The sequence below is a fragment of the Theropithecus gelada genome, chromosome 4, assembly GCF_003255815.1.
Source record: "Theropithecus gelada isolate Dixy chromosome 4, Tgel_1.0, whole genome shotgun sequence".
Classification (NCBI taxonomy): domain Eukaryota; kingdom Metazoa; phylum Chordata; class Mammalia; order Primates; family Cercopithecidae; genus Theropithecus; species Theropithecus gelada.
Genome location: NC_037671.1, coordinates 149741977 through 149756548, shown reverse-complemented (window position 1 = coordinate 149756548; position 14572 = coordinate 149741977). Strand labels below are relative to the sequence as shown.

The window sequence follows — 14572 nt, the reverse complement described above, 5'->3', positions numbered from 1 at the left end:
TGTGTTATATTTTTCAAGCTCCATCTTAATTTATGTTGTTTAGAATATATCAGTAAAAGACAGCTCTACTTGACTGTAATATCATTGAAATTGTTTAAAAACTGTTTTAGAAGTGGGTCAAGGGAACAAGTATAGAAGGCATCAGGTTTTCTGCAATGAAAGTCAGAAATATAGAAACTTAGGTTCCTTACAGATAGGGTGGTTCCTCCACGGTCTGTGTAGAACTTCACTCCAGGAGAGCCAACTGGATTCCCAACCAAAGGGTGAGCTGCTCAGCCCTGAGCTTTTATTCCTGACCTGAGGTCACATGGCCTTACGCACACACCAAGGGCTTCTGTTGTGTCATTAGCATGTCAGTGACCACACTCAAAACCATGCAATCAACAGCTCTATTTTCAATGAAAAGGTGTAAAATATGTGCCACAAATCTCCTCAGCTCCTCCGATCGCCTGCATTTCAAACATAAGATTAAAGCATTTGGGATACTCTTCCTATTTCAAACCATTACTTACTACTCTTGAAAGGAGCTGTTTGATACACACGAAATAGATGCATTGTGGGTAACACTGCAAGCCAGATCAAAACAACTCCCAAAAAAGGCACAAGAATACCACAGCCACAAATTTGTGAAGAAAAAACTAAACAAATAGTTATGCAAAAAAACAAACAAAAAATAGTTAATGTTCCTGATGGATAGACTCCAGGAACTTCCTTCTGTGAATAAATAAACTCCCATAGTGTGTGAGAAAAAATAAAAACTACTGCAGAAATGGGAATAGACAAACTAAAAATAACCAGACCACCTAAACCTTTAAATCATCCTTCTCTCTGTATCCCACCCTCATTTCCCAACACTCTCCCTGACCACACAAACACATATTCAAATTCACATTTCACGGACCGTGAAAAGGAAGCCAAACCTGACAAGATAAACCTCCACTGGGAGGCTGAAGTGGGTGGATCACCTGAGGTCAGGAGTTTGAGACCAGCCTGGCCAACATGGCAAAACCCCATCTCTACTAAAAGTACAAAAATTAGCCAGGCGTGGTGGCGGGCGCCTGTAGTCCCAGCTACTCAGGATGCTGAGGCAGGAGAATTGCTTGAACCAGGGAGGCAGAGTTTTCAGTGAGCAGAGATCAGGCCACTGCACTCCAGCCTCGGTGACAAGAGCGAGGCTCTGTCTCAAAAAAAAAAAAAAAAAAAAAAGATAAACCTCCAAATTTAACACCCAGCCTCCTTACATTTTTGCCCTAAGCAAAAAGGAAAACGGTCTCACTTATTATATTATAAGAAAATTCCAGGTAATAAATTATACTGAATTCAAACTCATTAATAAAAAGTCGCTCATTTCAATTAAAATGAGAAGTAATCTCTTCTTCTCCTTCTCCTCCTCAGCCTCCTTCTTCTCACACCATCAAAAATAGACCAGAGAACTGATTTTCCACTCGTTGGTTAGCTGAGTAGTTGCGAGACACCCTAGCTAGAGTTGAGGGCTCTGGGACCAGTTTCTTATCTTCTTCAACTCCTGAGGGAGTGAGATGAACACAGCCTGTGCATGCCTTGAGCTTCACCGGACAGGATACATTCCATCTTATGTCACTCCTTAAAGGTTTACTGATCTTAGAAAGTGCTGGGTCTTCCTTTAGAGCTAGTTCAGGAAAAAGTTTTCTTGGCAATGAAAGATATTCACTATGAACACAAAGCAGGACAAAATGAAGCTTTTTTTTTTTTTTTTGCAGGTCATGTTTAAAGAAAGGGATAGATGGTAAGAAATACTTCCTCAGACAGGCCTGAGATTTTTACAGTTCTCTAATCTTTGCACAACTTCAAAGCTATGGTGAGGGTTAGAGAGTGATGCCATGATACAACCACCAACACATCAAGCCTGGACCCATGCCTGCTGGGACTGCAGCCAGATTCAGGGGCCTGAACATTTGAAAAGCATTGGTCAGAGGTATAGACAGTCTTCCCTTTACTTTAAGCAAAATGGTTTAGTAACATTCACATTTCTTCAATGTCTCTTATCAAATCTTTAGCATTCCAAACAGCTACTACTGACAATGCCCAGGAAAAAAATCCTTTTTCCTCCTGAAATCTGAGCAGCAACATAAATGCTAAAAGAAATGGAAATATGTATTTCTGAGTCATGACATGTTTAGCAAGAATAAAATATGCAAGAATTAGAAAAGTTTCACTCAAGTCACAGACAAGAAAATGCAATGGTGAGATGAAATATGAAGACACTTATCCTCACTAGCAACAGGGAAAGCACAAATTAGAATCACAGAGATACTGTTTTTCATCTAAGATATTTGCAAAGAAGCCAAAATGGGATAAGAGCCTGTGTTGGTAAGGTTGTGAAAAAACGGATCCTCTAAGCACACATTGTTGGCTTTTGCACTGTGACATCTGACTGGGAGAGCCTTTGACAGTGCCATCCCACTTTTGAGAATCGATCTTACAGAAAAAAAGGTGCAAACCTAAGGAGAGAGTATAAATCATTGTTGGTAGTGGTAGAAAACTACAAAAACCTAAACGTCCATCAGTAGGGTACCAGTATTCAAGTATAATATACGCAAACTGTATACTATTTTTCAGTTCTTAAAATTTGTGAAAATAAATATAATGCAAAAGCTATTGGAACCCCCAAAGCACTTAAAGCCTTGAGAAAGATGTGACTGTGATCTGAATCACATATGGTTATAATTTCTGTTTCTCAGATTATACATTAACTCACTTTCTTATTTTTCTTGTTCTCTACAATGGCTAGAGATAATTAAATGTCCAGGACAAAAATCTCCTGCCTTCTTAATGACCCTTGCTATAGATTGACTTCCTCTTTGGTACCTTGCTTTGCTAAGACCACATGACAGAAAACCCATGACTACTATGCCCTCTGTAATGAATGTTAAATGTACCCTTTCCAAAGAGAAACGCTGCCTATAAACCAATCAAATTGCTGTAACTATGTGCCAACCCTGTCTGAAAAATGAAATACTGCTAAAAACTTCCCTGTCTCTGACTATATAAATGAAACCTTAATTTCCCTACTTTAGAACGCTAACTCTATTCCTTTGGAGTTGGCATGTTTGAGTTGGCCATCCTCACAATATGCACTTAAATAACCTCTCCTTAAATTGGATTCTGACACTTCTGACTACGTTAGGTTGACAAAATAATAAATTAGATTGACATGTATTGACTAGGAGGAATTTTCATTGTATATTGTTGAATGCAAAAATCAAGTTGCCAAGTCATATTTGCATCTGCACCATTTGGGGGAGGAATAAAACACCATTTTTATGTGAACACGAATGTCCATGCATTTGTATGAGCATTGAGAAAGGTGAGAAAGGATATGCACCAAATTGTTAATGTTGGCTGCTGCAAAAGGGTGAGGTTGGACAGGGAGAAGATGATTCACTCTGTTTTATATTCCTCTGTATTACTTGACTGGTTACAATAAGCACATACATAACTGTTAATTTTTTTTAAATTTGTATTTACTCGCTCTGGAGATAAATGACTACTGAGGAACATTTAAAAATTAGGACATGCTAAATTATTCAAAAAACCAGGTATATCTTTTGTATCTAGTTCCTGAAAACATTTCCAATATTTCAAATAGATTTTTTTACAAAGAAAATGCCTATGTAAATCTGTTTGTGGCTAGTGCAATTATAGACAATCTTGAACACATTTTTTTTAACAACTGACTGAATCTAGAGATATTTTTTTAAATAGATCAAACGATCTTAAGAATTCATTAATGGAATTTATGGCATGCTGAACATAAAAGCAGGAAGAGGCCTATGTTCTCTTTCAAAATCCTTCCCAGATGGCAAACAAAGCTCAAAAATGAAAGTCTGCAAATAAGATGACTGAAAGAGGGGCTTAATAATCAGTGGCTTTGAAAACGCATGTTCCCTTTTAAAAGGTGGCTCTTCAGAAGTTTAGCACAGTAAAGCAACTATGAAAGGTAGGAATGACCCTGTGTCCCCGCTTACTTAGTCTAGGCAATGACCCTGTGTCCCCGCTTACCCAGTCTAGGCAATGAGGGAAGCCACTAAGGAGGCTTTCCCTAATGTAATAGAACAACATGGAAATACAATGAAAGTCGAGTTTTAAAAGGTGCTCTATAACTCCAAAGCATTTTTATGTATTTTCTGCATTTTTATGACCTAAGTAATTTTTAATTTTTCATCATCTTATTTCCTATAATTTGTGCTATAAGTGCTCAATTCTAGCACATTTAATTTGTATATTGCAGGCAAGCTAAACTTAATATCTCCTTTACTTTTATTTTTTATTTTATTTTATTTTATTTTTGAGACGGAGTTTCGCTCTTGTTGCCCAGGCTAGAGTGCAATGGCGCAATCTCGGCTCACTGCAACCTCCACCTCCCAGGTTCAAGCGATTCTCTGGCCTCAGTCTCCCAAGTAGCTGGGATTATAGCCATGCACCATCACGCCTGGCTAATTTTGTATTTTTAGTAGAGATGGGGTTTCACCATGTTGGTCAGGCTGGTCTTGAACTCCTGACCTCAGGTGATTCTTCCTGCCACGGCCTTCTAAAGTGTTGGGATTACAGGCATGAGCCACCGCACCTGGAATCCTTTACTTTCATTTGACTGAAAATAATTATCTCTGTACATAGAATTTAACATGTGACTTTTTCTTGATCCTACATGATATGCAAATATCAATAATTATTTAGTAAGTCATACAAGTCTAGCAAAACATTTTTTATACTACATTATTGGTAAAAATTAAAATCAACAAAATCCAGCCTTAGGTCCTTCAATCTATTGTTCAATAAACAAATTGAGTCATTAGAATTATTTAAGTCAAAACCACAAAAACCTTTTACTTTCTCTTGAGAATCAAGGAAGACTTTTCTCTCACCAGAATCAGATTTTGTTTCATAGCAGGGTTTAGATTCTATAGGCTCTTTCTCTCTTTAAGTGCTGGTGGAGGTCAATAATGTTAATATGTTAACATGTTTTTATTCCTAAGGATGAAGGAAAATCAGCTAAACTCATCTCATCTTGCTATGACCATTTCGCTGGGTTTCTCGGCCTCAGCACTATGGAATTTCGGGTAGGGGAACTCTTTGTTGTGACTGTGTGGAACTGTCCTGTTCACTGTACAATGCTCAGCAGTGTATCTGGCCTCTGCCAACTAGATACGAGTAGTACTCATTCCTCCATTTGTGGCAATCAGCACTGTCTCTAGACGTTGACCATTTCCAAAATTGAGCCATTGACAACGCATTGAGGAAGCTCTGCTCATCAGACACAGAGACAGCTGCATGCCCATAATTTTGGCTGACACTTGTGTTCACAATGCGTTAGGCACTGTGCCGAAGATTTTATGCACATTATTTCATATGCATCCCTAATTTATAAAGAGAAAAATTGATGTTCACAGAGAGAAAGTGGTTGAGCTGGGTTTCCCTGCTTTTTCTATACTCAGGTGACCAATAACCCCTGTGTGTCCCTGGCACTCTCAGTTTTGGAAGCTGGTCATGTGTTTGTGGTCACGTGTTTGTAAATAGATCTCCCTTACCCAATGCATGCAAGCATGTATGCAGGGGTAGAACTGGGTATAACTCTACCCAAATGAGTAGAGATGGACAATGAAGGAAAGAACTTTGGAATTCTCCCATCTCTAGTAAGTAGCTGAAAATCACTTATCAGTATAGGTTTCCAATGGTATACAAGATGACTGTGAAGACAATAGACACAGAAGACTCAAATTGCCTGAAAGGGTTTAGAGCACTGTAAGAGCCTCCCAATATCTGATGGTCTCTTGGGTTGTTCCTGCTGTAATCAGGAAACTAACTGCAGACCTCTGTCCCTGAAGGTAGACAGAGCTCCGTCTCCTTCTCTCAGAGGGCAAAGCAGAGTTCAAGATCACACTCAGATCAGCCAGAGTGCCCTGGTCTTGGCTTGAAGCCCAGGGTACAATCCTAGTTCCTGGTAGGGCTTTGACTGGGTTGACCTTCCCAGATCCTGGCTGCTTCTTATTTAACTGGAGCCAAGGACTCACTCAGAAGTTCCAGGGCTAACCGATCCCTTGGCCTGCCTCACACTGACCTTGAGCTGCAGCATTTACCCAGCCTCTTGTGAGTGAACTCCAGCAGTGAGCTGCTATTCATCACATCCTGTGGTAACATCCCCTGCGTCCCTCTTCCGTTTCCTTTTCTCTGGAGACACTAGTGCCTGTGCTGTTTCAGGTAATGGACACTCAAATGCCTCTTTTAGACTCTGAAAATCGGATGGGGCAACCCCTCATCTCTGAGGCTTAGTGGGCTGTTATTTTATAAATGACATGTTTGTATAACTGATTAGTGCTTTATATTATATTCCACCTTGGGTAAAAAATAGACTTTGCTTTAAAAAAAAATCCTTCTGACTATACTTCCTCTTAGAGTTCTAAACTCTGCACTTTTCAGAAGAGTCTGTACTTTTGGGCCTAGCAAGCAGAAAGAGGGGAGTGTCTCTTGATCTGGGGACAAACATTTCCCTAAAATTCTCCTGGTAGAAAAAGAACTCAAAATAGAAGTGAAAGTGAGTTGCTGAAAAATAAGAAAAGTTATATATCTTGCCCTTCTGAGTTTGTGAACTCACTGGCTACCTGCTTGATATTGAACTAGATATATGGTGGATATGTGCAGATTAGAGTTATTAAACTAGAGTATAGAGAGAACAGACTCACCAAGATGAAAAAGTAAAATCATTGAAGGGGTTGGAAGGTCAACATAATAACACATAAAACAGATTTTCATTTGGAAAACGGACATCTCTAGAGACTGTTCATACAAGGGGGCTTATTCAAAGAGAAAGGACAGTCAGCTCTTTTCTCAGCAAGCAAGAAGGCTGGGCTAAAATTTCAGCAAGCATGATTATGAGTCTGTTTTAGGGGATACTTTCAGGTTATAAATTAAATGTAGCTCTCCGTGGTGTAGAAAAGCTTGGAAAAAATCTTTTCTGACAACCCCAGTGGGAGATTCAGGACATGATTATTCTGATGAAAGGCAGAGATCCGGCCAGATGTCTCGGAGTAGTTTTTCTTTTCTTTTCTCTTTTTCCTGCCTAATGATCTAGGAATATGACTACAATTTTGATACTATGGGAGAGGAATTCCAATGCTGGGTCTGCAACTAATTGGCTCTGAGTAAGATTCTTATTCACTCTCACCTCCATGCCTCATGTATAAGTAAGGGTGACAGCATGTCATACATATAAATCCGTAGACACCATGGTGATGAGTGAGGTGGAGAGTCTAAGAATAGTCTGATATCAAATACAGGAATGTGAGGAAAAAAGAAAATTCTACTTTCAAGGAAATTTGCTACACAATTTGAACAGAATCTGATAAACACCAAAGTATATATTATAGATAAAATAAGTGTTTCTTTTTAAGTTATTAAATGTCATGTGCTTTATATATGCTAACAGAAAACATAATTCAATAACCATTTAAATGTAGTCCGCGGCTTAAAAATAATTTGGTGATCATTGGTCTCGTGTTGAGACAGGAGCCAGGATAATAATTACTTAGACTTTTTTGTATTTGTAGGGCACATGCCGAAAGTTGTTTATACATTAAAACTATAATTAAGCTTTTACATTAATGAAGCAGTAATTAAAACTTTGGAACTGCCCCAGGTGTTTCTGTGGCTAATGTAAGCTCATGTTTGATCTTATTTTTCTCTCCGCGGCAGTCACAAGGCTTAAGGATATGGGATGAGGGTTTAAAAGAAAATATAAACAATTTTAAAAACAGCTACAACTTCGGAAGCTATGGAAAGCTTATCTTTCCTTGTTTTCCTGAGTCTTTGATGATTAATACATTTAGAGCCAAATTTAAGGGCATCGCTCTAGTCCTACTGAATCAGAATCTTTGAGGTTAACTTCGCACATCTGTGTTTTGTTAATCTCCACCAGTGACAATGATGGGCAGCCAATGTCAAAACCCACTGATTTTAAATAATATAGTGTGATGTAAGGGGCATTACTGTGAGCTCCGCACTATTCTAGGTCCTGGAGAGACAATGATTATCAGAGCAGACAGGGCTCTGCTCTCCTGAAGCTTAAGAGACACATGATGAGCAGGTGAGCAACAACTGACCTGGCTGTGATAGCGCGAACAGGGCAATGTGATGGAATGACTGGAGACAGGCTTTGTCACCATGCAAGACCAACAATGGTCCGAGAAGTTGCAGAAAGCCTCTCTAAGATGGGTCAGTACACTTGGCCTTAAGAAGGAGTTGCTATGTGACATTCCAGAATAAAAGAGATTTCCAGGGAGCCGTAACAGCTCGGTCAGATGCCCTAAGGGTAAAACCTGCTTGGTACTTCAAAGGATCAAAAAGATGCCTGTTGACTGGAGCAAGACAACAATGCGATTTGTTCAGTACCATCAGAGAATTTCATGTAAGTGCCTTTTCCATAGATCTAAAATTTACTTAATCTTATACCACTCAAAAATTTACTCATTTTGTATAAAACCTTCCTCTCATGGATGGGTGACACAAAATGCATAAGACATGCTTCTTAATCTCAAAGGACTTAGAGGTCTATGATGTACCCACTGTGAAAATAAATATGATTTAAAAGCTGTTGGAACCCTGAAGACACTTTAAGCCTTGAGAGGGATGTGACTGTGATCTGAACCACACAGGGTTGTGACTTTTGTTTCTCAGATCATAGAACAACTTGTTTCTTATTGTTCTTGTTCTGTACAATGACTAGAGAGGCTTAAACAACAACAGGGACAAAAACTTGCTGCCATCTTAATGACACTTGTTATGGATTAACTTCCCCTTTCTTGTCCTGCTTTGCTTAGGCCAGTTGACAGAAAACCCATAACTACTATACCCTCTGTAACAAATGTTAAATGTATCCTTCCCAAAAAGAAACACAGCCTATACAGCCAATCAAATTGCTGCAACTGTGTGCCAACTTTGTCTGAAAAATGTTGTAATCCTGCTAAAAACTCCCTGGTCTCTGACCATACGTAAATGAAACTTGAACTTCCCTACTTCGGAACGCTGACTCCATTCCTTTGGAGCTGGTGTTTACAGGTGGGCTATCCCCAAACTTTGCCCTGAATAAACTCTCTTTAAGTCAGATTCTGACCCTTTTCATTATTTTAGGTTGACACCAACTAACGATAAATAAGAAAAGAAGACATTAAATGCTTTAACCAAGGTTTAAACTATGCGCTATTAACACAAATAAGGAATGTTTTATTCCAATAGTTGATACCAAAGATCTTCATAGAGATAATATTGTCTGAGTTTGGTCTTACAAAGTGGGAAGATTTCATTCTCGTTTCAGCAGCACATATATTAAAACAAGATTTTGACAGATAGAGGTAGGGAGGGCATCTTATATGGAAGGTCATTGGCAAAGTATCAGATACGTTAAAAGAACCAAGAGTTGCTTAATTGTGTAGGGTCAGGGTTCTAGGGCACCCTAAAGATAGTAGGAAATACGCCAAAAAGGACATTTGGTCCAGATCATAGAGGACATTGAATCGCACGATAAGGAGTCTGGAAGTAGTAGAGAAGCACAGATTTTTGAGCAGGGGAATGATAGGATAAGAGATGTGTTTAAGGAAGAAAACACTACTTTCTTGGTGCTATGATGTATTTCATGCATGACCTGAGGGGTTGTTGAGTTATAAACGTCCTTAACCTTTAAACAAAAAGCTCAGTAATGCTGAAACTGTAGAGTTAATGGGTCTTCTGGATCTTAGCCTGCTGTCAGCTGGCATTTCTAATTTATTGTAAACTAGAAGCTTCCAAAGGAAATGGAAAAATGACACCTAATACTAATCCTATAATTAAGCAAAACAAAAACTCAAAATCCATAAGTAGTTCCAGTCCACTACTATTAGAAACTAAAAAGCATGGGATCTTGTCCTTTTATCAGCTGTTTTTTTAGGAAAAAAAAAAAAAAACTTTTCAGAAGACTTTTCCACAAAATTCTCTATCTATCTGAATCATTATGATTTAAGAGACTTGATCTAAAAATTGAACCATCAGTGTTAGCCTCAAGAAAAGCAAAAAACCATTGGGCTGTGAGCTCCTTGAAGACTTGGGCCGGGCTTCATGACCACCAAGGCCCTAGCTCACTCTGCAAGGCTCCTAGCAGTTGCTCAATGAAAACTGGTTGCATAATGAATGCATAACAGCTTGCATTCTTACACTGATGCTGGAATTGGGGGAGGAGGACATATATACACACACGAATTCATATATGTGTTTTTCATATATTTTTCATCTATATGTGTTTTGCATATGTATGTTTTTCATGTATATGTTTTCATATTTGTAACAGTCATATGTTTTCCATATATATGGCTATTTTCTGTCCTTCCTCAGCACCTGCAGCAGTTTGGTGGCCTGTGAAGTTCTGCCATCACAGAAAGAGCACCAAAGGCAATAATTCACAGAAAAGCTGCTTGGGACTTTTGCAACCATTCTTTAGTCCACTGGTTCTCAGCTATTTTTCCACCCCGATATTCCTGAGGACTATGGCACACCTATGAGGAACACTGACTCCGTGTGACAGCAACAGACACACCCACACCCCACCCTACCCAGAAAGCATATCAGAAGAGGGAAAAGGAAAGGATGAGGGAAAGGAAAGGGGAATATAAACATAAGCAGTTTGAACAAAAAAGTTCCTAAGTCCTTCTGCTATACCCTACCAGGACAGGTGTTAGCCACAGCCTCCATTCCCCCAACTTGAAAATCAAGTATCATTTAAGTGGATGGCTTTCAGAGTTAGAGGGGCCTGAACCTAGTCCTAGCAACACAATTATCAGTGGAGTGATCTCGGTCATCACATTTAGCTTCTCTAAGCTTCACTTTTCTCATCTGCAAAACAGAGAAGATAATAGTAACTATCTCAAATAGCTACTTGGAGGATTAAATGAGACTAAATTGTATAAACCGTTGGGCACAATGTTTAACACATGAGGATAATAAATAGATGTGAACAATGATTATTAACAACCAGCCCTTATAATTAAATGTTTGCCAAGGAGGACACGGATGCTAATCAAAGCTTCCAAGAAATCAGGTGGGACACTTGTGATAGATCCAACTGTCATTGGGCTTTATCAACAAAGTATATGTGCAAGTCAGGTGCAGATGTGAGAGAGGTGAGTCCATGCGGGTCAGTGCAGACTCAGGCCCCCCACCAAAGCCGACCGTATGCAGCAAAGTGTTTGGTTGGTATTTGGAACCATGATTAATGTTCCCTTTTCTTTCTGGGTTCTTATTAATTCAGGAAAGGGGGCTCAGCCCTAGTTGGAAAGTCAACACAGGGAACAAAAAACTGATGCTGATTTTCTTAGGAGTTAAGATGGGGCTCTCTGTTAAGGGGCTACTTCCTGCCCCAGGACTTGCTGGCAGATAAAATCAAGGGCTCTCTGGCAACAGCACATCCCCTGGTGGCCAGATGATGTCACTGCAAGTTTTTCTCCATTAAAAGAACAGAGTATGAATGAGTCACATCACAGCTGCAATTTTATTTCTCCTACCCGGGATAGACTATGTTCTAAGCTACCAGCAAGTACATTCTGGGATCCTGCTGAGGCAACACCAGATTAAAAAAAAAGTTTTTTATGTTGTTCTCAAAACTCTGATTGCTGCAGATTGAACCCAAAGAACTTTATTCTGCTCAGGTCAGCCGGGTTCTGAAACTCTTGGCATTAAAAGCAGGTGTCAGTATGACTGGGTGACAATCATAAACCTACAGTTAAATGTCTGGTGTCCTGAGTGCCAGGCTCATCAGGAAAACAAAAATTTCCACTTGTAGTCAAAGCCAACCTCAGCCCCTCCCACTATTCTCCTACAACAAAGGCCCTAAGGGAACAGTGAGGAGAGAACATGGCTTTCTTTCCCCAGGCATCTACAGAACCTATCATGAAAGCTGATATGTCAGGGTCCTTCATTCATAATTTTGTTCAAATCTTTTGATTCTACTTAGATTATGCTTTAGAATAGCAAGGTCCATATGCTATCACATGGTACGAATACTGGCTCTTTTTAATTTCTTCTTGAACTTACCTTGTTAAAAATAATAATAGCTCGTAATGACAAGGTATGTCAGTGCCCAATGAACAGAAGGGAGGGGGAGAAAAAACAGAGGTATCTGGAGGTCACTGAGGACAGGGAGACATTCCACAGTTGTTCACTTTTTCCTTCGCTCCCAGCTCTCTCTCCTCAGATGATAGGGAGGTAAACATGCTTAGAGTTCATTTGGTACACTCAGAATGTCTGCACCCTTTTTCTCTATTTTGATGAACTATATGCCAGCATAGCCAGCCAAGTAGAAAACACTGCTGTTCTTGCACATCTACAATGCTGCACAAGTAACATTACACAATGGGTAGGTTTCTCTGCACTGTTTCAGTTAGAAGAAAGAACACAATTCACCCAATTTTAAATACATCGTTATCCCTTCACCATTTCTTTCCAAAATCAAAGAAAAGGAATTAAGTCCATATTTTGATGGGAGCTGGGAAAAAAAAAACCACATTTGGCCTCTCTCTTCTTCATTTAGAAAAGGAAAAGTTTCTCCCTTTCACAGAAACACATCAAGCAAGTGGACAATGAGCGACACACAGGTGCAAAAGCCAAAGGACAATTTGTTCTTCTGCAAAATCATCCACCAGGAAATAAGGCTAAGAGTATTACTGAGAATAAAGAAAACATGGCTGGAACAAAATAAACAACAACACAACTCCACAGCAAGAAAAGAAAACCCAAGATCAGCAAGGAATGATTCAGTGTAAGAGAGAAATGTTAACTGTAGTTGTGAGGACAAGGGAATTTAAAATCATATTAAGATTCCACATAATGTTATATGATATACAAATCACTGTAGTCAATATGTAGAGTGAAGACAACAAGACAACCTTATTGCTATTGCAATAATGGTGCCATTGTTTCCTTCATGTAGCAACAGAGAATGATATATTCAGTACAACATACTCCAAAGCAGGGGTCCCCAGTCCCTGGGCTACAATCAGGAACTAGGCCGTGCAGCAGGAGGTGATTGGCGGGCAAGCCAGCAAGGCTTCATCTGTATTTACAGTGGCTCCCCATTGCTTGCATTATAGCCTGACCTCTGCCTCCTATGGGATCACTGGCGGCATTTGATTCTCAAAGGAGCACGAATCTTATTGTAAACTGCACATCAGGAGATCTAGGTTGTTTGCTCCTTGTGAAAATCTAATGCCTGATGATGTCACTGGCTTCCATCACCCTCCGATGAGACCATCTAGATGCAGAAAAACAAGCTCAGGACTCCCACTGACTCTACATTTTGGTGAGTGGTATAATTATTTCATTATACATTACACTATAATAATAATAGAAATAAAGTGCACAATAAATACAATGTGCCTGAATCATCCCAAAACCATCCCCCGACCTTGGTCTGTGGAAAAACTGTCTTCCACAAAACCAGTCCCTGGTGTCAAAAGGTTGGGGACTGCTGCTGTAAAGCCTGCTGCACAGTCTTCATGGCTCTGAGTCTCATGCGTTCCTGTCATCAGTTTGGTTGTTGCAGTGACTCCCGCATGCCACCAACTTCAGTAGTGTTTTCAGAAAAAATAACCTAGAACCTATGCAGAAAACGGAGCACCAGGGACAGCAGTCAGCTTCATTTGAGGCTGGTCACAAAATTGGGGTCATATTTTGAGAGTTCTACAAACTAAGAAAGGCATTCTTGCCATTCACAATGTCACAGCTGGTAGAAATTCTTCAAATTATGATCAATATAGCTCACAGGAACTACTTCCAGTGGCACTTTTAGTTACTTGGAAGTTGTCTTCGGCCACAGAAAGACACGGCAAATGTCTTAGAAGCAGATAGCTATATCTATACTTCCTTCTATCCTAACCACCAACACTCCAGTGTTGGCAGAGAATTCTAGTAAAGAAAGGAAAGTGGAAGGATGAATTTTAGGAGTACCTATAATTTGACTTTCTGTGTCTCAACATACCCTTTTTGGTTTTGTGTTTTGTCAAACCTAAGTTATTATTGCTATTGCTTTTATTTTATATTCTTTTCTGTGTGGTGCATACTAAACAAACCTAAAAGCAAAAATGGCTCAATTTACTTCAAATACTCATGTAAAATAAAATCGAGTTCCTTCAATATCAGATTTGGAACTACTTCAGAGTGAAAGGAAATAACAATGAGAATAGTGAAAGGAGGCTCATGGAAAAGTACCAGGCAGAGAGAGGTTGCCAACCTTTCCCCTTGTGATGAACTATCTTTTGACAACACCCACACAATCAAAGGCATCAGTGTTAATAATTCAGAAAAATAAGTTAGGTTAAAAAATAAAGTAAATGGCAGAATAGAAAAGGCTTTGTTTCCCTAGTGAATATTTTAAAATGTTTCTTATACACATCTTAAATTAGGTATATTGTAAAAGAGGCCATAGGCAGAGTCCAATTTCCACTGGCTTTTTGAAATTCTTTGCTCCCAAATCCGGTTAGATATAACACACTTCATTTTACTTTGCAGTCAAAGTATG

The 14572-nt window shown here is 39.3% G+C and overlaps 1 protein-coding gene across 6 annotated transcripts in view; it reads right to left on the bottom strand.

Annotated features, from left to right (window-relative positions):
• TPD52L1 (tumor protein D52 like 1) overlaps positions 1-14572 on the bottom strand; it is a 102718-nt gene that overhangs the window by 52265 nt on the left and 35881 nt on the right. The window contains exon 1 of one of the 6 annotated variants that reach the window (XM_025383926.1): positions 192-330. The exons of the other annotated variants lie outside the window; for them this stretch is intronic. The gene's annotated coding sequence lies outside the window, so the exon portion shown is untranslated. Of the gene's footprint in view, positions 1-191; positions 331-14572 lie in introns of those variants that run through there. 6 annotated transcript variants of the gene reach the window in all.